At 46.8% G+C, this 23,974-nt stretch overlaps 1 protein-coding gene and 1 long non-coding RNA gene across 3 annotated transcripts in view; one reads left to right on the top strand and one right to left on the bottom strand.

The window, feature by feature from the left end:
* Positions 1 to 1,873: 1,873 nt before the first annotated feature.
* Positions 1,874 to 23,974, bottom strand: part of LOC309341409 — a 122,621-nt gene continuing 100,520 nt past the window's right edge. The window contains exons 2-3 of one of the 2 annotated variants that reach the window (XR_014156310.1): positions 9,063 to 10,516; positions 1,874 to 2,318 (exon numbers count right to left, since the gene is read on the bottom strand). This is a non-coding gene — a long non-coding RNA (uncharacterized lncRNA). Of the gene's footprint in view, positions 2,319 to 4,731; positions 5,351 to 9,062; positions 10,517 to 23,974 lie in introns of those variants that run through there. The other variant, XR_014156311.1, reaches the window with a different exon arrangement.
* RAB30 (RAB30, member RAS oncogene family) overlaps positions 18,541 to 23,974 on the top strand; it is a 39,448-nt gene continuing 34,014 nt past the window's right edge. Inside the window, exon 1 of the mRNA XM_081860824.1 lies at positions 18,541 to 19,286. The gene's annotated coding sequence lies outside the window, so the exon portion shown is untranslated. The remainder of the gene's footprint in view (positions 19,287 to 23,974) is intronic.

Raw genomic sequence — 23,974 nt, 5'->3', positions numbered from 1 at the left:
TCCTTAAGATGTCCCTATTTTCACTGAAGAAATGTTGGAGGGTATGGAGTTATCCGACCCCCAAGCCAACACCAGTCTTGAGAGATCTGCATTGGCTCCCAGTATGTTTCTGAGCACAATTCAAAGTGTTGGTGCTGACCTTGAAAGCCCTCAACGGCCTCGGTCCTGTATACCTGAAGGAGCGTCTCCACCCCCATCGTTCAGCCCGGACACTGAGATCCAGCGCCGAGGGCCTTCTGGCGGTTCCCTCGCTGCAAGAAGTGAGGTTACAGGGAACCAGGCAGAGGGACTTCTCGATAGTGGCGCCCGCCCCGTAAAATGCCCTCCCTTCAGATGTGAAGGAAATAAGCAGCTATCTTATCTTTAAAAGACATCTGAAGGCAGCCCTGTTTAGGGAAGTTTTTAATATTTAATGCTGTATTGTTTTAAACACTCAATTGGGAGCCGCCCAGAGTGGCTGGGGAAACTCAGCCAGATGGGTGGGGTATTAATAATAATAATAGTAATAATCTGAAGGCAATCCTGTATAGGTAAAGTTTTTTTATGTTTAATGTTTTTATATACAGTTGTACCTTGGAAGCTGAACGGAATCTGTTCTGCAAGTCCGTTCAACTTCCAAAGCATTCGATAACCAAGGCACAGCTTCCGACTGGCTGCAGGAGCTTCCTGCACACAACTGGAAGCCGTGTCGGAAACTCGGCTTCCAAAGAACGTCTGCAAACCAGAACACTCACTTCCAGGTTTGCGGTGTTTGGGAGCCAAAACATTCAATTCGCAAGGTGTTTGGTTTCCAAGGTAGGACTGTATGTTGAAAGCTGCCCAGAGTGGCTGGGGCAACCCAGTAAGATGTGTGGGGTATTAAATAGTCAAATTATCATTATGGAATGGGACATCCCTATGTTCATCGGAGAAATGTTTGAGGGTATGTGAGCAGTGGCTCTTCCCACTTTTCCTTCTGGCCCTACCCTCCACTGGCAGAATGCTGGCTAGATGGGAGTGCCTGCCTCAGGCACAAAAAAATTTCCCCAGCCCTGACTTATTGCCAGAGCCGGCCCTGTCTTTTCAAGTATGTGAGCAGTAACAAGAGCAAGGAGGAGGAACAGGAACAACCTCCTCTGTGCAGTGGTGAGGACTGGGCACATGATCTGGACCCACTCAAAGAGGGCATATTCTTTAGCCCTTCCCCACAAACCTGGAACCTACACGGTGACCCAACTGCCCAACCCTAGAACTTAAAAGAGAAAGACTGTTGAGTGTCTCCTAAGAGATACTTCTAAACAGGTTCTGCCTGTCAGCCAGGAGGACCAAGAAGTTCAAACACAGATTGACTCTCCCACATTGCTCAACTTGCACTCAGCGACTGAGCTGTAACACACTCTGCTGACTTAAGGAATCGCTGGGCTTGCTAATGGGCTCTAACCAATGTTAGTCCTGCTCAGTGTAGAACAATTGAATAAACAGACCTGACTTAGGTCCATTGATTTCAATGCGCCTACTCGAGAGTAGCCTAGTTGAATACAACTGTGAGTTTTAAAACAAAATGTACGGTACATATCATTGTTTTATACCAAACATAATGAATGACGGCCTATTATCAAAAATTGGGTGGGGGAAGGAATTATCTTCATTTCTTACACTCTAAAATGTGAAGTGGGGTTGGGACAGTTGGGACCACCATAGACTGGGGGGGGGGCAGCAATCTTTTACGGGGAATCTGATGTACATAAATTTAAGTCCACTCAGTGACGTCTGACTTAGACTCAGATGGCCCCTTGAAATCAATGTAACTAATGTCTGAATGCTTCAAAGAGCGGTTTATAATTGCTTTTACTGATTTTATTGTTTTATTATTTTTGTAAAACGCATTGGCGTGTGTGGGTTTTTTTTACAATCAAGCGGTATACAAATTTTATGAAATAAAAACACAATCTATTTTTTTTTACTGTTATGATGTGGCACAGTTTTGCAAACCTTTTTGAATTCGCTTGGTGGGTAAAGACAAGTGATACTGAAAGGAGGAAAGAATTGTGAATTGCGCTCGTAATTCCCCCCCGCCCTTCCAAGTTTCTTTCTTTCTTTCCTTCTTTTTAAAGGATTTGGAAGGGTTAGATCACTGGATGCACTAGTCAAAAAATATGCAAAGCCTTTGCTCGTTTTCTCACACACAAACGTTATGTAGTACAGTAGCCAAAGCAAAACATTGCTTGTAATTACATTATCTCCTGATGCCATCATCAAATTGCTGAAAAGTCTCCTTTTGTCTCTGATGTACTCATTAATCTAATCATGAGAGCCTGCTCTACCTCTGGCCCGCCTGTCTGAACAAGAAATGTGTAAAGGTTTATTAAACGTATTGCACAAATGGTTCCATAAAGCAACATGTCATAGAACAAGCACCTTGAAAACACCTTTTTTTGAACCAGAAGAATGTACGCAGATGGCTAGCATCCAAAACAGTTCAAAGGAAGTGAAATGATGTCGTTTTCTGTACGTCAGTTTAAATAGTAGTGACTGCAAGCTGCATGGTGTTAGAAATTTGGGACTCTGCTTTGGATTTGTGTAGGGTTTACTACTTAGCCTTTTCTTGAGTCCCCGTCAGGGAAAATGGTGGAGTACAGATATGTGATAATAAAGCTTCATGGGACAAACTATATTATTTACAGAGGAGTGTGTGTGTGTGTGAGAGAGAGAGAGAGCGCGCAGACTTTTGAGGACCACACTTCGTGCAACTGACAATCTTATGCCACAATAAATTTATAAAGTCACAGGTACTTCATAGTTACAGGTAGGTAGCCATGTTGGCCTGCCGTAGTCGAAACAAAATAAAAAAAATACTTCCAGTAGCACCTTAGAGACCAACTAAGTTTGTTATTAGTATGAGCTTTCGTGTTTCTGAAGAAGTGTGCATGCACATGAAAGCTCATACCAATACAGTGGTACCTCAGGTTAAGTACTTAATTCGTTCCAGAGGTCCGTACTTAACCTGGAACTGTTCTTAACCTGAAGCACCACTTTAGCTAATGGGGCCTCCTGCTGCCGCAGCACCGCCAAAGCACAATTTCTGTTCTCATCCTGAAGTAAAGTTCTTAATCCGAGGTACTATTTCTGGGTTAGCGGAGTCTGTAACCTGAAGCGTATGTAACCTGAAGCGTATGTAACCCGAGGTACCACTGTAACAAACTTAGCTGGCCTCTAAAGTGCTACTGGAAGGAATTTTTTTATTAGGTCCTTCATAGTTCTCTAGTTCTGACTTGATCCATGGCTCCGCTCTCCCATGACTCTTTGCAGTCAGATCTTTGTGTGGAAAAATATCAAACCCTGCTATCCCTAAGCGAACTCTCAGGAATTCTTACATCTGCATAGTGCAGCTGGGGAAACTCCATTCCATGGGGCATCCCGCCGCAGCCACACAAAGAGAACGCCCTAAATCTCCATGAGCTGTCATTGACAGCCAAGCCTGAAACGAGTTCTGAACTATATAGGCAATTAAAATGCCCAGGCCCAGGAGAAGAGAAAAGAAGCCCAAGGGGAGCATTGTGCAGGGAGCATTGTCTTTCAGGGAACAGAGAGTGCAAGATTCCAAGTCACTGGGCACCACGAAACAGATCTGTGATCTATTGGTTTTGGGTGCTCTGTGCTCCCAGACACTGCAACAATTGTTCTGCTTTTTGCATTTCGTTCTACAAACGTGGCATGCAGTTTTGGACTTCTGTTTTGATTCAGGGAAACAAGTCACTGTGGTTTGGTTGCAGGGTTTTGTTTCTCTTGCAAAGGCAGCCCTGAATTGGGAAGTTTGTAATGTTTGACGTTTTATTATGTTTTCTCTGTTTTGCTGGAAGCCGCCCAGAGTGGCTGGGGAAACCCAGCCAGATGGGTGGGGTATAAATAAAATAAAATATAGTAAAAGTGCAGAGACATCACCTTGCCAACAAAGGTCCGTATAGTTAAAGCTATGGTTTCCCCAATAGTGATGTATGGAAGTGAGAGATGGATCATAAAGAAGGCTGATCGCCGAAGAATTGATACTTTTGAATTATGGTGCTGGAGGAGACTCTTGAGAGTCCCATGGACTGCAAGAAGATCAAACCGATCCATTCTGAAGGAAATCAGCCCTGAGTGCTCACTGGAAGGACAGATCGTGAAGCTGAGGCTCCAATACTTTGGCCACCTCATGAGAAGAGAAGACTCCCTGGAAAAGAGCCTGATGTTGGGAAAGATGGAGGGCACAAGGAGAAGGGGATGACAGAGGACAAGATGGTTGGAGAGTGTTCTCGAAGATACCAGCATGAGTTTGCACAAACTACGGGAGGCAGTGGAAGACAGGAGTGCCTGGCGTGTTCTGCTCCATGAGGTCACGAAGAATCGGACATGACTAAACGACTAAACAACAATAACAGTAACACTATGGTGTGTTGTTGTTGTTTAGCCGTGTCTGACTCTTCGTGAACCAACTAAACAACAACAACCAGCCATAGTATCACTCCCTGAATTAGGAAAATCCACAGTAGGGCCAACCAAAATGTCATCCTACTGTGGCTTTTTCTTTTTTCGAGGGACCAGCTTCTTAAATTAGAAGCATTTACATAGCTGACTCAAGACATGTTGCTGAGATGAAGAACCAGATGTCTACACAATGCCTCCACCCCCATGCAAAATCCCGAAAAACCTGTTGACTCTAAGGCCACATATGTACCACACATTTAAAATGCTCTTGTTATCAGTCATGTACCATAGTGCTTCAAATATATGGTGCACATGTGCAAACTTCAGCAGTAGTGATGGGACCTCTGCCACTGAGGTTGAGATCAGCAGGGAAATATTTTGCCTGAGAGAACCACCTCACTCAAACTATAGGACCAGCCCTAGTAAAAGCTGGCTATTCCTGAAATCTCTAGTCGTTCTTTTCTTTTTTATTGAGAAGCATCAAACTAGTGCAAAGGTTTTTAATGCACAATCTGAATTTCAGAATAATGCCAATATTCCTATTCTTCTGGGGGACCACTTCTGTGTAACACACTTTCAAATCGTAAGGAAACTTTTCAGCATAATCCTTTTGGATTGGGTAATTAATCCCATCCGTGTTTCTCTCAGGAATTAGAAGCTTCACAACAAAGCCATCTAAGTGGTGAACCAGAGGCCCAGGTCCCATTTCTCACAGACGTATTATCTTCTGGGAGTCAGCGTCAGGATTTTGAAAATTATTGTTTACCGAGCGGAGGGATGAGATGAGTCAGATTGGCTAATGGCCCTGGTGCGTATGTTCCTGAGTCAAGCCAGAGAGGGCATGAAGGGAACAAAATCTTGATAATGCAGACAGTCAAAATGTACCAATTTGGTATTCTGAACTGATCTGGTGAGAAGAAAGATGCAGAATATTAAAACCGAGGATTTTATCCACATCGCCAAACCTGAAGCAAGATCTAAATGGATTAGCAGACAGGGATCATCGGGGGGGGGGGGGGAGATCCAGAGTAACAAGGGCTATAATGGTAGAAATGTAGAGTTGGAAGGGACCACAAGGGTCATCTAGTCCAACCTCTTGCAATGCTGGAATCATTTGCCCAACATGGGGCTTGAACCCACAACCCTAAGATTAAGAGTTCCATGCTCTACCAACTGAGCTATCCCAGCAGTCAAACTTCAAGTGTGACTTAACTCTGTCTCAGCCTAATCTACCTCCCAAGGTTGTTGTAAGGTCAAAATGGGAAGCATGAGTTATGATTCATAAATTCCATGGGGAAAGGATGTCCTTAAGCAGGGATGGGCACATATAACATTATTGTGTGGCAGTGATGACAGCAAAAAGGACCACCATTGCATCCCCCAATAGAGCTTTTCTGAGTGGTGGAAGGATTGCCAAAATCTTGCCCAAGTGGAGGTGCTGGAGCCCTCAGAGGCCTGTTGGGGCAGTTTTGCAAAGAACTCTGGGATCAAGGTCGCTCACTCTCATTCTGAACTCGAGGTCACTATCGGCAAGGATCCTATGGAGATGTCCAGTGCACCACCTAGTCCGATTGTGTAGGATCAGTTTTAGTTATTGAAGTCTGAGGATGCCAATAAGGATCTGGGAAGAGTCCAACTGACCACATCCATATTTGACTCTTGCCCTTTGTGGTTATTAACATCTACTGGGAGGGGACTGACTGGCTAGGCCCAGGGGGTAGGTAATTCATCGTTGCGGGAGGGGCGTTAGCCACTGCCCTGCCTAGTTTTGGCACAGAAAAGGCCCATATCACCATAATGAATGACTTCTGTTGGGAGAGGGACATTTTGGGGGGTGTCCCTGCCAGCTTTCCTTGATCTCTCAGCAGCATGTGATACCATTGGGCCTGGTATCTTGCTGGATCAGGTTGTTGGGTTGGGAGCAGATGCACAGCGATATATTGGTTCCACTCCTACTTACAGGGCTGATCCAGTTTTAAGGATATTGACAAGCTGGAATGTGTGCAGAGGAGGGCGAGCAAGATGATCAAGGCCTGGAAACAAAGCCTTCCGAGGAACAGTTGAGGGAGTTGGGTATGTTTAGCCTAGATAACAGAAGGTTGAGAGGCGACATGGTAGCCATCTTCAAATATCTAAACGGTTGTCACGTGGAAAACAGAACAAGCTTGTTTTCTACTGCTCCAGATTGTAGGGCCAGAACCAATGGTTTCAAATGATGAGATCCAAAGTAAACATCAGGAAGAAATTTCTAACACTAAGAGCTGCTTGCAAGTGGAATGGGCCACCTTGGCAGGTGGTGGGCTTTCCTTCATTGCAGGTTATTATTTTATATCCCACCTTTTTCTTCAAGTTCAATGTAATGTTCATGGTTCACCTCATTTAACACCCACAACCATGTTAGGTAGGTTAAGCAGAGATTAAGTGATTGGCCAAAGTTCACCCAGTGAGCTTCATGGCAAGTGGGGATTTGAACCCATATCTTCCATGTGCTAGCCAAACACTTTTAACTTAGGCACATCTAGGCAAAAGGATTATTGTCATTGATCTTATTGGGTTGGATCTGAAGAAAGGCACATGGGACAAGGCCAGCAGAAGTAGATTTCCTTGTTCCCTGCCCTCCAAGGGTTGGGGATCCTACTGAATGGGAATGTAGATCGCTGCCAGAAAAGTAGCCCATCTAGCTCAATACTGTCTCCACCAGATGTAGGGAATCTTTGACCTTACAGAAGTCGGTGAGCTACAAGTCCCATCAAGCATGGCCAATGGCCAGGGATAGTGACAGCTCTAAGTCAACAACATCTGGAGGGCCAAGGGTTCCTCAATCCTTGTGTACACCAACTGGCACCTGCTGCCCAGGGCTTCAGGAGCAGGAAAGCATTGAACCAAAACCTCTGGCTTTTGAGATTCAACAAGACATTATTCACTGTTGGGCATGTCCTTGTGGTCGTAAGGTCCAGCATCTTGCTAAAGAAAGAGCAAAGTTTCTCAGGAAACTTAGTTCCACATTCTGTGCTTTCAACATTCACAGGCCAGAATTTAACTTGATGGGAGGTGTGGTTTGGCAACATTTGTATGGACAAATGTTCCCCCACCCCTGCTGTATGTGATGGTGTAATCAGCAAACACACTTTGTTTTTTTGTGGGGGGAGGCTGCAATAAGAGGTATATCAGCTAATGCAACAGCCTGAGCTTTTGGATTTGCACAAATGCATCAAGCCAAGTGGAACTGTGCCTAGTATGTAGAATGTGCAAAGGATAAGATCAGAGAGCTGACATCAAGGTTGTGGCAAATGCTATGTTTCTTCTTAAGATGTCATAGCAGGTGGCTACTGGGAGAGACGTAATCTCATTTGCAGCACCTCCCGGATGGTTTCCAATTGGCACTGGAAGGAACATGATGATCTGATGCCATCAAGCAGGCAGCAAAGTGGATAGCACGAGTCACAGCAGGCAAGGCCATTGAGAGCAGAACTCAAGACAATAGACAAAAACTACACTTTTCATAAATTGCATAGGCTGGGATAAATGAGCACATGCTATTTAACTGGGTTACCACATAGGCAAAGCTAGGAAGAGCAGAAAAAAACCCTCTTTCAGTCCTTCATCTGCAGGAGGCGAGTGATAATACTGGCCTACTTTACAATGTTGTTGTAAGGGACTGCAGGGACACTGCATGTAGTTTACAGCACTTGGGACTCATGCTAGATAAATGCTGAATATTAAGTCCCAACCATCTCTCCTTCTATCTGCAGGAAAAGCTGGGAAGGCAGAGAAAAGACCCACACCCTACATTCTCTGTCAACCTGCAAGTTTTGGACCACAACTCCTATCAGGCCCATCCAGCTTTGCAATGCTGGAACGGAGATTATGGAAGTTGCAGTCCAAAGCACACAGAACATACAGAAGGATAAAGGGGGAAAACACCTGTATTGCTTTTGCTTCCATTAGGGCTGTTAGCAGCCACTATATGACCAGCTGAGCTACTCAGGTTAGCTCTTTTGTTAGAAGTGAAGCACAACCTTCCTCCACAATTTATCGCCATCTTTAATCCTTGCTTCCAGCGATTTAGCATTTCTGTCATGACCTGTGGCCTCCAGATGTTGCTGGACTACAAATCCCACAATCCTTGCTTGATAGGGCCACAGCTCCCCCTCCACTTGATTTATAAGGGTGCTTTGATGTTCCAGTCCCCCGTGCAGTAACACTACCTGCACAGTTGGGTCTGCACAAAGCGGATGCCATCATCTCTCCACTGCTAGGGCACCTATATCTTGACCCTTACGCAAGCAACATGCGTTTGCCTGACGAACGGGTGGTGACGTATTTGAAAGACTGGAGCCTTTACAGCATTTGCCGACTTGTGACTAAGTGCACCAGCCTGCTCCTTTGCTCCAAAAACAACAGCCTGGGGTATGTGACCGTTTTCCTGCCATCAACGCAGAAAACGATCTTCTTGCATTTTTTCGATTCAGTGTGCCTGGCGTCTCTTTCTCCCCCTACTGGACGAAAAATGGTGCTCAACCTCAGCTCTGCACGTCCTATTAACAAGTGCAGATCTAGGTTTCTTCTAAGCAGCTTACGATCCACCGAAGAATTAATGAACTTTCCAAAGTGACAACCTCAGGCCTGCACTGGTGGGAGCTCTGAAAAGCAAGTCAGCCGATTTAGGTTTATCTTGACTTCCCAGTCCTGTTTTGCCATTTGCATTGCAAGAAGCGGTTCCTGGGCCCCCATCAAAGTACCGACCGACTGTGGCCTTTTAGGCTGAAAAGACAAAAGATTAGCATGAGCGTAGTTCTAGCAGCCTATGGAGAAAAGAAAGAGTTGGTTACACAGGCTTGTTGTAAGAGAAAAGAGCTCTCTTCCCAGCTGAGTCATGGATTTCTAATTTCCTGTTCAAGTTGTTAATGCCTGTGTGAGTCACTTAAAAATGTATTAAGAAATGCCGTTTCAATTCGACAGAAGCAAATGCATCTTAGCTGTATAGATAATTGGGTCACGTTTTCCTGATTAATGCTTTGCCTGCTCCCATCAACCGATGCAAAATGCCGTGACACACCCATATTCAGTTTCCACCCATCCCCGTTTCCTCGGAAGGTTTTGTCTTTCAACAGCAAGTGACCCTAAGGGAAGGGAACAGGCAGGCAAGATTTTTGCCTACAGAGAAACAAAATTGTGAAACAGATGGCGCTCCTTTTGAATGGATGCAAGTGCAGCTCTTAAAACACAAAGCCCCACAGGGAAACAGGCCCTAACCCCACCTCTAGGATATATTTACCTATATACACCTGGAATATAAAAGGGACCCCAACTTGGTGCCAAAGCATCTGATATGCACACAGGAAGGCCCAGGACCACTGCCAGCTTAAAAAGGATCAGGGAGCTGGCAGAGACATTTTTTTCCTTTGTCCGAGGCTCAGGAGAGCAGACACCGGTTTAACAGACAAAATAGCACGATCTGCTGTTAAGGTGCAGCAGATGTGAAATATTTCACACTGGAATGTTGTTAAGCCAGCAAATGCAGGTCACTATTGCATCTGTAGGAGTGCTGGGAGGATCCTTAGGCACGCAAGCTCTCTATGGGCAATTCCAGTTAAATGCTGTTCTCAACTTGCTTGTGATTAGTGAACCTCCCTCACTCTATAAACACCAGAACCAAGGACCCCTTCTTGGTTGGATGGTGACATGTAGCATCTGTCCATTCATGGCCCAAGCCAAACGTATCTGACTACAGTATTACACAAACACTCAATGGGCCATTTAATTTTTGCACAAATATGGGGCAAAGGAGCAGGAAGAGGGACACTCAACCCTTTTGCAGATCCTACTCGTAATCCGCCTGCAGCAGCCTTGGGGGGCAGCCAGTCTTCTCTCGCACAAACATACCAGTGGTACCTCAGGTTACATACGCTTCAGGTTACAGACTCCGCTAATCCAGAAATAGTGCTTCAGGTTAAGAACTTTGCTTCAGGATGAGAACAGAAATTGTGCTCCGGCAGCATGGCAGCAGCGGGAGGCCCCATTAGCTAAAGTGGTGCTTCAGGTTAAGAACAGTGTCAGGTTAAGAACGGACCTCTGGAATGAATTAAGTACAGTGGTGCCTTGCAAGACAAAATTAATTCGTTCCGTAAGTTGCTTCGTCTTGCGATTTTTTCGTCTTGCGGAGCGCGAATTCCCCGGGTATTAACGGCTTTAAGAAAAAGGAAGCAAACCCGCAAGACGTTTTCGTCTTGTGAAGCAAGCCATAGGGAAATTCGTCTTGCGAAGCAACTCAAGAAACGAAAAACTCTTTCGTCTTGCGCGTTTTTCGTCTAGCGAGGCATTCGTCTTGCGGGGCACCACTGTACTTAACCTGAGGTACTACTGTATTTAGAACATGACTTTGAGGGTAAAGAAAAGCATTCCTACAAGCTTGAGCAGTGAAGACTGGCTCACTAAGCCTGTTAACCAGGCCTGGCCAATGATGAGGCAAGATGAGGCACTCACCTCAAGTGGTGGAAGTCCAAAAGAGAGCACCTACCTTGCCTCTGCTGGCAGCCGTTTCCAGCAAGACCTTGCCGAAATCTTGCGAGATCTCATGGAGAGCATGACTCTCATGAGATGTCACCAGAAACTGCTGCCACTGAGCAGCCCAGGTAAGAGGCACAGTGATGGGGTGGCAGCAACTCTTCCAAGGTGCCACAGGATTCTGTTTTTTTGCTGCAAAAGGCTAACGTTCTGGAAACTGCCCATTCGTATTGGTTTTCTATGCAATATATAATGGTATGGGTCACTTGTTCCTGCCATCTCCTCCTAGGCTTCTTCATTCTCTTGCAAGACTGGAGATGTGGAGCCATGGTTAGAATGTTGGACTAAGACCTCGGAGACCAGAGTTCAAATCCCCTGCTAAGCCAGGAAGTTCACTGGGACAGCTTGGGTTGTGAGGGAAGGACCACGCAAACCCTTAAGCCACTTGGGATAAAAATGGGGTTAGCAAAGTTTAGCTACTTGACTTTGCACTCATACCTGTGATGACAGTCTTTCTGCTGACCATTGGCTCAGTGGTTGCAACATATCTGCCAGCCTTGGGTCGGGAAGAAAACATCAACATCTTGATCTGATGGTCCACAAACACAGGGCCGGCCAAAGGCATTTTGGCACCCGGGGCAAAACACCCAATGCTCACCCACCAGGGAAGGGGTGAGTGAAGATCTACATCAGGAACAAGGCTGATGTAGAGGCCACATTCCCAGCCTTCCTTGCAGGTCAGATCTGCTAACCCTGTGGATCCTGCTGCCCGAGGAAGCTGCCTTTAACTTGCCCCGTGGGTGGGTCGGCCCTTCATGACCATCTTACCAAAACCAGACTCCCTCCTCTGCCAGAGCGGGACATGCTTTTTAAAGCCAATCTGTGGCTTATCCCCATTTTGTCAGGCCAAGACTCCCATCGTTCTCTGAACACTGTCCATGCTTGCAAAGGCCAATTGGAATGAGAGACTTCTAAATAAGTCGGAAGGCACCAGGTTAGGGGAGACTGCCATGCACTGAAATCAGCAAGGAGCCTTTGAAGGACATTCCAGATTTCCTCAAGAAAAGGTTACTACTGTATCTGCTTCTACGGCACGAGGATGGCATCAGGCTTTCTAAGAGGACTGTGGTAAGGAGCATTCAGCATATGGAAAACTGTGGAAAGAAAGCATCATTACTTGATAGTTATCCATGTTTTCTGCACATTAATATCAAACCTTTCTAGTATAATTGTTGATCATTAAATTAGCCACCAGGTTAAAATCTATCTTGTGTGTCAAGGAAGGGGAACCTATTGCCCCCCAGACTTCAGAGGGAAGCCAACTCCCATCGGACCAAGCCAGCATGGTCCATCAGCAGGGATGCTGGCAACCGTAGCCAAGTCAAGTCTGCAGGGACAAAGCCTCTTCACTCCTGCTGTGCATAATGGATGCAATGAAGCCTCTCTCCCCAGCAGTGTTGAACCCTTGTAAGCGGATAGGTCAGCAGCAGCACTGAATTGCTCCATTCTAAAAAAGCAGCATCAGTGGCATGGATAATGCTAAGCAAAAGTATTGCTTTGGAAACCTGAAGGAGAGACTGAAAGGACCACCTGGAAATTAAATTCAACACGTATTTGGTTCCAAGGGACAAAACAGTTAAAGGTATGTGTAAATGTAGCTTAAGAAAAGAAATCAGAAATCAAAGTCATTTGACTAGGCAGTTTATAAGATCTGGCCACAAAAGCCATTTGAATTGTCTAATAAAATAGACCCAAGAAAATCGCAACTGGCCACTTCCTTGTACCTGGTAAACAGACCACCTGCATTATCTTTAGGAGCAGGAACCAAGTCCCACTGTGCAACCAACTGGATTTACTTCTACGTAAGCTTGTTATGCTCACCGCATGAGGCTGCAGCTCTTAACTACACCTGGGCTTAAGTGATTCCAAGTTGAGAATGAGTTCAAAATATGAAGTGTGCAAAAAAAATTCAATCTCCAGTATGTCAACCCCTCGAGTTTATATAATCTTGCTGATCCACATACTATGTAGGTGCTTTACACTGTATCGAGAGACCAAAGTGCAACCAGACTCATTTTTACCTGGTTCCTGCTGCCTCCTCTTGTAGAAGAAATTTTAAAAGGAGTCCAGTCTATAGGTCACAGACAATTGCTGTGCAATTGGATTGGCAGTTCACACACTCCACTGTGCTCCTGTCCAAGTCAGAGCTTTAGTAATTGAGGCTGGAGGGCCATCTCTCCAAGCTGATGCCCCTATTCTGTGGACAGACCTGAACTCGTGGCCTGCAACTTACTGTGGGCTCAAATTGGTGCAGTCTTCAGTTGCTGATTCCTAGCACAATCCTTCCCCTCTTTAGATTTTTTGCCTTTCCTCCAAACCCACCCACAGCTGAAATTTACTTTGCAAACTCTTCGGGGGTAAGCATCTGGCTGTTATTTTTTGCAGTCTCCTGTATAGTGCATCACTCTGCAGCAGACCGATGGGACTATTTATAACAATAGCACCATCCCAAAAATGTCGGAACAAAGTAACTCGGTTGTACAGGACATGCTTTGAATGCCCGAGGGTCCTGGGTTCATCTCTGGCATCCCCATTTCAAAGATCTCACACTGAAGGGTTTGTAAATACCTCTTAACCTGAGACCCTGGAGAACAACTGGCAGCCAGAGTAAACAATACATAGATCAAGGTTTGACTCTATAGAAGGCAGCAAAAAGCACCTAATTTGTCTGTAATAACATTTTGGCCAACGTTCAGTGAAACCTTTGTCAGATGCTGCTTTACAGAAACAAGATCCTGGCAGGGCTTTTCAAAATACTTACTGCCTTTACCTATGAATGGGATTTGTTGCTGCGGAGGAGATTCAATTTGACAAGTCTTAAAAACAGAATGTTCTGACACCCAGAAGAGAACATCCTGAGCCTACTCAGATTTTAAAGCCCTCAATAAACATTTTCTTCAGGTGCTACAGATCTACCTGCTGTGAAGGAAAAGGGATTGAGGAGGAACGAACAAGGTTTGAGTGAAGTGTTTGCAGAAGGAAGAACTTTGAATAAATTACCCCCCCCCCCACTAGCCATGATAAAATGAATGCAGTGTTGCTTCAATTCTTGCTGGGTCATGGGATAAGCAGCACGCCCTCGTCCTCCCAGAAACGGCAGATAAAGCCCAGATCACAGAAATCTCTAGTATGACCCCATTAAGAGACGAAGAGGAGGCGTAGAAGTCACAGTCTCTGCGCTGGCAGCTCCTGAAAGAGAACGCAGAACTGAACATTAAGCACTTTGCATTTCTCATTAGTTGCCTACTTTACAAGGGATGGGGAGACTGTGGCTTACTACCAGCCATCATCCCTGTGGTCCATTCTGGCTGGGGATGATCGGAGCTAGAGTCCAGCAACACCTGGTAGGTCACAGGTTTCCCATCATTGCTTTATGTCAGGGGTCGACAAACTTGCTGCACCTCGGGCTGGTGTCTCCAGCGCCAATCACGCGGCGGGCAGGAAGAGCGCGTGCCCATATGCGTGCGCACATGCTATTTCCGGTGCACTTCAGGGTTGTGCACTGGAAATAACGCTTGCGCATGCGCAAATAACACTTGTGCATGCTCACAAGCTATTTCTGGTGCTTCTCTGACCTGGAAGTGGACAGCCGCGCAGCGCAGGTAAGAGCGGGCAGCTGCTGTGGGAGTTGCCGCGGGTCGGATAAACGAGTCCCTTGGGCCTTATCCGGGTCCCACGGGCCTTAGTTTGGGGACCCCTGCTTTATGTCCTCCCCAAGCCACTCACCTGGAAAGAAACTTTTGCAAGTCGAAGCACTCCACTCTGTCCTCCAACAGTGTCTGCCAATGTGTTGCAGCTGACTAGTAATTTTGGTGGGCTTAAGCTCAGTGCACCAAGCCAGTGTCAATTCACTACTACACGTTTACTCAGAAGTAAGCCTCGCTGTGTCTAAGGGAGCTTTCAGCGTAAGGCTGAAATTCAAGAACATTGATTTAGGAGTAATGTCCCTTGGGACACAGCAGGCTTATTTCTAAGCAGTGCTTTTTTCTGGGGGTACGCATACCCCTAAACATTTTGTGAATCTAAGTTTGGCCTCATTGAGGGGAAATATTTCAATACGAGTAGGAAAATGAGAGTACCCCTAAACTTTTTTTTTTAAGAAAAAAAGCACTGCTTCTGAGTAAACACACATAAGACTGGGCTGCATTTCTGCTTTTAAGTTTAGAACTAGGGTTTCCAGCATGGCACCTGTGGGCACCAAGCAAAGGCTTTCACCTGGGCACATGCCCCAGACTTCATGCTTTCGTTCTTCTTTTTAAACGTGTCTCCAGGCCTCCTAGAAATAATGTTATGGAGCAAAATGCTCAGCAGCAGGATCAGTGTACAATATGTTTAAAATCAGTGCTGTTTGCATGGACGTAGCCAGGATTCTTGTTGTGGGGGGAGAACTTTTGTTGAGGGGGGTAGAACCGAATTGATCGGTCAGTTAGTTAAGTATTCCTTTTGTTTTACTTGATCCAGGCCAGGGGAGAGTCCCCCCTCCCGGCTACATCCATGACTGTGTACCTCCACAATTGGGACAGGTAAGACTTCCCATGGAAAGCATAAAATTGTTGTGGGTGGCTGTGGGAACCATTTCGGGTTATCCTCCATCACCTCCCTCTCCCCAATTGCAATAGCAGCTATTTTGTGACTGGTGGGCCTCCAACATTTGAAATAGGCCCACTGGTCCAAAAGGAAGGCAACCCCTGGTTTAGAATGACCGTAACAAATGTTTATGTGACTAGATCACAAGCCTTCCCCCTGCCCCCATTTACTGGCTCAGCCTGTGTATTAATATAATCTCAAATCCCAAATGTACGTTCAGGTGAGATTGTTTGGTGTGAACAAGGAACAGCTAGTCTTTTCTGGTCTGAGGGTCACACTGACGACCAACCACTTTTCTGAAGGCCACATGCCAGTGGTGAAAGTGGTCAGTGTACACATCCATGGACACACAAACACACTAGACACACTCTTACATAAATTTATCACACACACGACAGGTGCTGATGCACACACAACCAGCATTTCCAGCCCCCTCCCCACTGCCCAGCACTTTGGAGGGCTATATCTGTGAAAAGTAAAATGCAAACTTTCTGATCTCAGCACTGTGGTGCTTAGCACTAAGATCAGAGATAAAATAGCCCCCTGCCTGCTCTTTATAGAAGCCCTTTCTAAAGATACAGTAATGCAGTATGCTTCATCTCCCTATAAAGCTGTGCTGGGGTAAGAACATTTCCTGGCGTTAGGAATATAGAAGGAATTAAAAAGTGGTCAAGCAGTGAGTTTTTCCCCTCCCTAAAATATACATGTGTGGGCAAAGCTGATTTTTCAGACACACACACACACACTTCTATTTCACAATACTATATATATGAAGAGTGCGTTTAACAATCCTTTTTTTCCAGGGAACTCTGGGAATTGTAGTTCTGCAAAGCAAAGCAGTGGCCTAAATGTAGCATTTTGTAGTTCCACAGCAGCAATAGGAAAGCTAATGGACTCAAACTCTCTGAAGGATACACCGAACATGGTTAACACCAAAACTGGTAAGAGAACACAGCAGGTAAATGCTTCTGAAGAGGCCCCTGTCCGTTTATTTATCTTCTGTTTAACAGCCCAGTCCTTCTGGTCTAGGACAAACACCCACCCGCCCTAGGTAGCATGGCTATTGGTGAGGAATGATGGGAACTGAAGCCCAGCAAGATCTGCAGGGCCAAACGTTCCCCATTCCTGCACTGGAAGAAGTATTCATAAAAAAAAGGGGGGGACTAGTGTAACATCCACACACTGAGCTCTTTGGCATCCGTCAATGATTCTCCATTTTTAGCCAATAATTCCCACAGAATGAGACCAATATCATAGAATCGTAGACTTGGGAGACCAAGAGTCATCTATTTCCTGCAACGCAAGAATATCTTCGGGGTTTGATGGTTAAAGATGTGATTCTGCTGAATGCAAAACGAGGATGACCCTTATTGTTAATTTGTCCTTATACTTTCAGCTACTGCCCTGTTGTGATATCTGTTTTCACTAGGCTTTTATAACACTTTGTAAATAAACTTTTCAGCCACCTGGAATGTTTGTTGTAGAACAAACAAACAGGCAGGATAATAGTATATGTAGCAGATTAAAACAGGAACGTTGAAACCTCACCATTTTAGGACTATGCAAACTAGCACAATGGAGCTCCATAATATTGCTCTGAAATTCCAACACAATCTAAACTATCATAGGTATGATTTATTTGTTACAGGGATTTCTACCTCACCTTTCAAATAAGATCCCAGAGATTTTGTCAAGAAGGAGAAAATTATTTTTAAAGCTGCTGTCCTATACCCACTTACCTGCAAGTAAGCACCACTGAACTCAGTGGGACCTTTTGAGTAAAGATGTACAGAGTTGCACTGTTAAGGTATATCTTGAGTAGATCACAAAGTGCCTGGAAGCAAGGGAAATCTGTAGTAGGAATTTGGGGGGGGGGGGGGCGGGAACTCCCAAAGTTAAAACTATTATAACTCTGCTGTCTTTCATCAACTTTATTGGGGAATTTGTCTAGATTAGGAAGCTGCCTTACCCTGAACTGCAATATTGGTCCTTCTAGCTCAGCACTGTCTACATGGACTGGCAGCAGATCCCCTGGGGATTCAACCTGGGGACTCCCTGCACGCAAGTGCTCTACCACTTCGCTGTAATATTACAGCCGCAAGCTGGACAGATTCTCAGTACTACACGCCGCTAGGACCAGCTCTCCTAGTTTTACGAAAAGCAGGATTGCCAGGCAGTGTGATGGTTTTGCAAGCGGGAGGGTTTGTAGGCTGCACTGGGAAGAGGGAGAGAAATAAAAACCTGGTCATTCCCTAAACTCAGTGAAAATGTAAGTCCACCCACCCCAAACAAAGCCACTCAACTCAACAGTAAAATCCCATTAAATTCAAGGGCTGAGAGCTCAGTCCTGGCCCGCTGCCAGCCAGTGCAGACAACACTGAGCTAGATGGACCTAAGCAGGTAAGTGTCTGGGGCAGCTTCCTATCCATGCCCAGGTTAAGTAGCAGGCGCCACTAATCCCAATGGGATTTCCTGCCTCAGGGCTTGCGTTCTGCACTGGCGACGCAGCAACCGATTGTTTCGGTGTTCAGGCTGCCATTAGGGGAACCCGGCCAGAGAGAGGCGCCCGGGAACCGAACGCGGGGCTCCCGGGGACGCCGGCAACGAGCGCTCTAACCTCTGCGCCACCCGCGGCAAAGCGCGGAACGCTGCGGTCTGGGGACACCTATGAAGGGGCGGGGAAGGCGCAGCCGCGCTCCCGTCGGGGGTTCCCACGGCAACACGCCCGCCCCCCCCCCCAGCGCGCGCCCCCGCCCGTCACTTATCACGAAGGGGAGGGGAGAGGGAATCGTCAAACGCACCTGAGGACTTTTGACCTCCTCGCGCCCACCGTCGCTTCTCCCCCCCCCACCTCAGGTTGAAAAAGCTCTCCTCAACCGCTCCGGTTCGCTTTATTCCCACCCCACCCCCACTCGCTTCCCCAACCCCCCCCCCTCTCCCACCGCACCGCCACTTTAAACCCGGCTTCCTTAGGGCCGCTCCTCCTCTCCGCAGGGCGCCCGTCGAGAACCGCACTGCCGCCGCCACCGTCATCACCGCCGCCAATATGGCCGCTCTGAGGGAGCGAGCGGGCTCGGCTCCCGAAGCCTTAAGGCCCTCCCTCTTCTCCCTCAGCTCCTTTCTGAGGCCGCGCCGCGCGGGGCTTCACGGGAGTTGTAGTGCCGCGAACGACCAGACGCGCCTGTAGTAGCCCGGGGCGGAACAGCGCCCCGGGACTACGTTTCCCAGGGACCCAAGGGACGCCTGCCCGGAGGGGCCAATGGGAAGGCTCTGTCTTTCCTTTTCCCCGCCCCCCCCTCCGCCTCCGCCCCCTGCCGAGCCACAGAAGGATGATGTAATTGCAAAGCGGCTGAAGGGCGGGGTGGGCCTTCTGCGCTGCAATTCATTGTGCCAGACCCAGATCGGTGTGCAGCCTCCTCGTCCCTCCCCCTGCTGTTGCTGCTTCCAGCAACCAGAGCAGCAGCAGCAGCACCAGTGACTGAATCCCAAGCAAAAGGGGGCGGGAGTGGGTGGCTTGGTTGGTTGGGGAGGAAGCGGCGCGCACACACACGACCTTCTACAGTTTGCATCCCAAGGGAACTGCTTCGCAAGCTTTGCCCCGCTCATGTCTAATTAAGTGACTTGGTTTCCAACCTGGCCTCTTGGCTTATGTTCTTTGTAAAGGGCAGGGAGCAGCCGTCCCAAACCAGGTGAGTTGCGCGATGCTTTTTTTATATTTTATTTAAAGCATTATTTCCCCTTCTTCATATCTATCAGTTTGCTAGTCTGTCTAAAATCCGGAACGTGTTGTGGATGCATGCATCGGCGGCGGCGTGGGGAAGGGTTGGGGGGGTGGAAACACGCTTTGTCTCCTGGTTTCTCTCCCCTCCCTGCTGTTTGGATGCAACATCGCCCAAAGCAAAGTGATAATGATAATGAGCCTCCTCCTAACTCCGAAGATTATTGATGACCCCAGCAACAAAGCCTTGGAGTTGTCTGCAAACCCGGTGTTTCCCCATCCTTCTCCTCCTGTCTTTTTTTCTTTTTCTTTTTGGGAAAGGAAAGGTTACATGTGCGGAATCCCTACAGAGACGGGCTTGCTTGCTGAATGCTTATCAGACAGTGTTTCTCTGCCTGCCTCTGCCCTCTTTCTTCCCCTTTCCAGATGTTGGGTGTGAGTGTCTGGGACGGTTGAAGCACCTAATTGTGGCATTGACTGAACATAGCCGGGTGTGTTCGTGTTTTGGGGGGCTGCGGTGGAGAGTCTTTGGCACGTTGAACAATTACTGGGTGCGAAAGAGATGATTTAATACAAGCTTTGAAGACTTGAGTCAGCTCCTTCCCCATCACTCTTTCTGCCTCCTTTTTTTGCAAGATCAGTAGAGGATAGAAATGTGTGTGTGTTTAAATGTCAGAAATGTTTACTATTGGAAATGGCTCTCGTCTTTTTTTTTTTTAAAAAAAAGATGACATAAGCAATAGTCATAGGGGTAGGCGAGTGGTGTTTAAAATAGAGAAAAGATAATAGTCCTCCAGGACCCCACACCCTGGGTACATTTACTCAGAAGTAGGCTCCACTGAGTTTGATGGGCTTAGGCTGCAGTCCTAAGCACCCTTGGACTTAGTGGAATTTACTTCTGAGCAAAGTGCATAGGATCACACTGCAATTTCCTATAGGGAGGGTGCAGTCCTACTCTCTCTTGGAAGTTTGTCCTGTTGAATAAAATGGGACTTGCTTCCACCAAGAGTATTTGAAAGGATTGGTCTATAAGATATACTTTTGCATGCATGTATGGTAAGGCTGAGATCCTAAGCATGTTTACTAAGAAGTAAGTTTGATTCAGCTTGGTGGGACTTGTTTCTGAGGAAGCCTGCATCCTATCCTGCTACATAACCAATATGTTGCAATGAGTATTCCCACCTCCCAAAAAACCTCACCTCATTCCCCACTCCTGTTTTTGCTTTTCTTTATGATGGTTGCTAACAGGCCTGGAATCTCTCTCTCTCTCTCTCTCTCTCTCTCTCTCTCTCTGTGTGTGTTTTCAACTCTGTAAAAACTTTGGCCACACACTAACGACAAATTCCAAATGACCATATGCAAGCCATAAATTGTCAGGGAAGCGGCTGTACTGGTCCAGTTTTATTCTCTTGGCAACCAGAATCAGTCACTCACTGTTCTTAATGCTGCCAAGATGCTCAGAGAGATGGAAGGCCCTGGGAACGTCGGGAGAAATGCCTGATTGGCGAGGGGAAAAGCAAACATTGACACAGCAAGGACATGGGCTGTTCTGCTCTTTCTCCTGGGATGACTGGCGTCTTAAAATAGTCCGAAAGATTCCTATTGGTCCTCTTCATTTTTTTCAGGAACCATCCTCAGTTTTGCGAAGGTGGGTCTATGTAGCCTGAGCCTCTGAATGTCAACTTGGGAAGTAAGCATCACTGAGTTCAGCAAGTTTGCATAGCTTGCAGCTGTGTTTCGGATGCTTGGGCACCCTGATGAATTGAGTGCAGTCTTGTCAAAAGCCATACAAGTTGCAATACTTGCGTTTCTGATAAGGCTGAATTTTAGTTGAAGGGTCACCATTGCTCACTCCCCCACCCCCAAATATTAATTTTGCGGACTGTGTGGGAAATCTGCAAAACTAAATGTGACAGCTCTTTCTCTTCTTGTGATTGAGAATCCAATGTGTGGGGAGGAGATTAGAAGAGGGAAGTCACCTTCCCCCCACCCCCAACATGAAGTTGTGTGTGGGTAAGGGAGAATGAGTTAGGTCTGCTCAGCCCAGCAGCTTAGCGTATGACAAATCAGTGTCTTAGTCCCAGCCCCACTGCATTATAGGGATTGTGAGGGTTTATTATTCTAACTTGCAAGAACTCCTGACTGCACATTCTGTGCTACCACTGGCAGAAATATGCTGCGCCGCAGGCGGATAAATGCTCCATGCACTGGGAAGGAGCTTTAAAAACATTGTGTTCCCTGCATACAGAGTTGTTCCTTAGGGAAGGGCTTTTCTACAGCCTGCGTGCAGGGAGAGTAGCACCTCTATCAGCCCCATCACCTGTTGTTCCAGTGCAATCCGAAGGGGCTTATTTCCAAACAAACCTGCTTCAGTGCATTTGAGATGCGCTGGCTGCAATGGGATTCTGCAGAACTGGCTCCAGGTTTCAGGGAGCTCTTGGCATAGTGCCCTCTGGTGGAACGCCTCATGTGTCATTAGCTTCCTACTCACCTGGAGTGCTTCCCTGGCAGGGGTGGGCAGCCATGGCAATTTGGGCTGCTGCTTTTGATTTTCCCACAATGCTCCTGATGCAGCATCAGTCATGGGCAATGTGGGAAATTAAAATGGCAGCTCCCCACATCCAGCTGCCCAGCTGGGAGCAAAGGCGTCCTGCTGGGGCCCTCCGAGCTGCCCAGGACGCTGCATCTTGACACTGGCTCTGGAGCCCTTAGCCTAACTTGAGCTCTCACAACTTATTTGGGAGCAATCATAGGTTTTTTGGGGGATTATATGTTGCCAGAGTATATGTTCCTTATGCAAACATATACTCTGGCAGCATAAAATCCCAAATAAACCAAAGGATTGCTCCCAGATAAGGATAGCTCAGCATGAGACTTTTAATCTCAGGGTTGTGGGTTTGAGCCTTAAATGTAAAGGGACCCCTGACCATTAGGTCCAGTCATGACCGACTCTGGGGTTGCGGCGCTCATCTCGCTTTATTGGCCGAGGAAGCCGGCGTACAGCTTCCGGGTCATGTGGCCAGCATGACTAAGCTGCTTCTGACGAACCAGAGCAGTACACAGAAACGCCGTTTACCGTATTTTTTGCACCATAACACTTTTTTCCTCCTAGAAAGTAAGGGGAAATGTCTGTGCATGTTATGGGGGAAATGCCTACGGGTGGCATGCCTACGGATTTTGCTCCTCTAAAAACTATGTGTGTGTTATGGTCGGGTGCGTGTTATAGAGCGAGAAATACGGTACCTTCCCGCCGGAGCGGTACCTATTTATCTACTTGCACTTTGGTGTGCTTTCGAACTGCTAAGTTGGCAGGAGCAGGGACCGAGCAACGGGAGCTCACCCCGTCGCGGAGATTCGAACCGCCGACCTTCTGATCGGCAAGTCCTAGGCTCTGTGGTTTAACCCACAGCGCCACCCACGTCCCATTATGCAAGCATATACTCTGGCAACATAAAATCCCCAGTAAACCAAAGGATTGCTCCCAGATAAGGATAGCTCCTTATGAGACTTTTAATTCAGGGTTGTGGATTTGAGCCTTACGTTGGGTGAAAGATTCCTGCAGTGCAGGGGGTTGGACTAGATGACCCTCAGGGTCCCTTCCAATTCTGCAGTACTGTGGTTTAAGTGTATTCTGTACTGTGGTTGGAAGCAAGCTCATTGACAAGCAGCAGGACTTTCTATTCAGTGCCCCACCCCAATAGCTACTGGGTTTACAATGCCTTTGGAGAGGGTGTTAGGGGATTTGGCTGAAGAGTCAGGCAGTGGGCCTTGTGGCTTTTATTAAGAGACTCCTTCCCCCATCGCCTCTAATTAATGCATTTGATGAAAGCACTATGTGGAAGAACAGTGAGATCCCAAGTTAAATCCCACTGATTTCAGCAGCTTGTCCAAGTAAAAGCATACAGAGGAGAAAAACTGGTGTGTGTGTGTGTGTGTGTGAGAGAGAGAGAGAGAGATAGTGTGAGTGTGATCTGTCTTAAGTGGTTTGTGGACTATAGGCCTGGCGTCATTGTGTTGGTTCCTGTACAGAGTTCCTTCCCTGGAAGGGAACGGCTCGAATTGAATCCATATGGCCGGCTAGCTGCCTCTCCTCCGCCGATACTGCATAGATTTGTTCCTGCGCTTCCTTTGTGTAACTGACACTGTTTTGTCCTCTGGCAAACTTTCATTGGAATCGCATTGCCCTGCGTGACATGAGTTCGGGATGAACAATGAAACCCCCTGTTCCTTGAGATCAACGCGTTTGTAAACACTGACACAATGGCCACAAAAGCCGATATTGCAGCACATCATATTTGATATCCTTTTATTTAATCTTGCGAGTGCCGTTCCCTTCCCGAGGGATCGACATTCCTCAGCTCAACCGCCTTGCATTTATATTTTATCTGATCTCTTTTCCTTCCTTTCTTATTGTTGCCAAAGGAAAGCAACAATGCGACAGCCCAGGTCCCTTCTGCTTGCCATAGATTTCTTTATTTCTTTTGTGCCTGGAATTGCTTCTTTTATTTTACCCTCCTCATCTTCTCCACCCCCACCCCTTTTTCTTGGCAAGTTGGGGGTAAAGAAATATGCAGTTTCCTCCTGCACTGGCTATAAAAGCAGAGGTTTTTCTAGGAGCAGTTTGCCTTGGCCCAGAAGGACGAGCTTTGAAAGTTCAGC

The sequence above is a fragment of the Podarcis erhardii genome, assembly GCF_964252035.2.
Source record: "Podarcis erhardii genome assembly, chromosome: 4".
Taxonomy (NCBI): Eukaryota; Metazoa; Chordata; class Lepidosauria; order Squamata; family Lacertidae; genus Podarcis; species Podarcis erhardii.
The sequence above is the reverse complement of the archived record's forward strand: the minus strand, read 5'-3'. Positions and strand labels throughout refer to the sequence as shown.